This window comes from Bos javanicus, chromosome 6 (genome assembly GCF_032452875.1).
Source record: "Bos javanicus breed banteng chromosome 6, ARS-OSU_banteng_1.0, whole genome shotgun sequence".
Lineage (NCBI taxonomy): Eukaryota > Metazoa > Chordata > Mammalia > Artiodactyla > Bovidae > Bos > Bos javanicus.
This window is the reverse complement of record NC_083873.1, coordinates 15,126,475-15,128,354: the sequence shown is the minus strand read 5'-3', so window position 1 is coordinate 15,128,354 and position 1,880 is coordinate 15,126,475.

The following is a 1,880-nucleotide window of genomic DNA, read 5'->3' as shown; positions in this document are numbered from 1 at the left end:
GTAAGCGTCTTTTAATTTCGTGGCTGCAGTCACCATCTGTAGTGATTTTGGAGCCCAAGAAAATAAAGTCTGACACTGTTTCCACTGTTTCCCCATCTATTTCCTATGAAGTGATGGGAATCATTTATCTTAGAGTTTAAAAAAGTCTTCCTTGTCCCCAATTTTTCCTGAGAAACTAAAATTCAGTTACCTATGGGATTCCCAGGATCTGACTTTTGTATACTTGTATAACTCTTCCTACCACTCTTGGCACACCTCACGATGCTTCAGCCACCTCCGTCTTCTTTCTGATCCCTTTTCCCACCTTAGAATGTTTGCCATTATCCATTCCTTTGCCTTGATCCCCGATACTGAGCCTCCAGATCTTTCATGACTGTCCCTATCATGTCATACATCACCTCTTCAGAGAAGACCTCCTATGATCCCTTAAGGCTATAGTTCTTAACTGGATGGTTTCGTTCCCCAAGAGACATTGGGCTATTTTGTTTGTCATAATTTGAGAGGAAGGGTTGTGCTATTGCCATCTAATGGGAAGACACTAGGATGTTGCCAATATTCTACAATGCACAGGACAGCCCCCTCCTCCCACACCCCTCACACACACACCTTCCCCCCCCTCCCACCCCTCAAGACACAACAGAAAGTTATTTGGACTAGGCAGTTGAGTGTTCCAAGTTTAGGAACCACCCCCTACTCTCTCTAACATTAATTACTTTCTTGCCATCAATGTTGTATTAATACCTCCTTGTAGCAATTGCTAAGAGTCAAAATAACCTTATTAATTTATTTACTTTCTTTTAACCATCTCTTTACTCACCTAGAATGTGAGTTCTAGGAATGCAAGGTCCTCATTCACACATTCTCAATGCCTGGAACTGGCTTCTCATAGACAGCCACGTATTTATTGCCTAGGTGAATAAATAAGCATAGCTGTTTTCCTTCCCACTTCACATCATTGGTGTCTCTTAGCCAGCTGTCTTTTTATTTGACTAAAAATTTGAGACGGTTGTACTTTTCAGTATGACCCCTCTTTCCCTGTAATTATAAGCATTTTCCTTAACATCTATGGAGGTCATATTGTGTGTTAGTCACTCAGTCATGTCCGATTCTGTGACTGCATGGACTGTAACCCACCAGGCTCCTCTGTCCATGGGATTCTCCAGGCAAGAATACTGAAGTGGGTTGCCATGACCTTCTCTAGGGGATCTTCCTGACCCAGGGATTGAGTCCAGGTCTCTGGCATTGCAGGCAAATTCTTTACCATTTGAGCTACCTGGGAAGCCCATTTGAGCTACCTTGGAGGTCATATTGGATATAGTTAAAAATCACAGACTCTAAACTCAGAATACTTGGGCTCAATAGGCTTTTATTACATACTCATTTTGTGCGAACCTACTTGGAAAAGTTACGTTATTAGCTCTTGGAAAAGTTATTTTATCTTTGTGGTCTTTGGGTTTCCTTCAACAGAAGATAATACCAGTGTCTCCTCATAGAGTTGCTTTGAAGATTAAGCAACTGGATAATTCACAGGAGGCACTTGGGACAGGAAGCACACATATATTTGTCGTTATTATTATTTTTATTATTTTGTGGTCAAACACATGAAATTTACCATTGCAACCATTTTTAAGTGTACAGTTCAATGGCATTAAGTACAGTCACATCGTTGTACAACTGTTGTTATTATATTTATCCTCTGAACTTGTTTTTGATTTTTTCAGGCTTTTCTTTATGAGTGGCTCCTACTTTAGTCCTAGTATGTGAAGATGGATCCTACTGATGTTGGTGTAATCAGTTCTATGATTCTTAGTGTATGTATCATACACCTAACTGCTTTGTAAGCTTAATGGTGCACATTTGTGCATTGTATTCACCAAGTT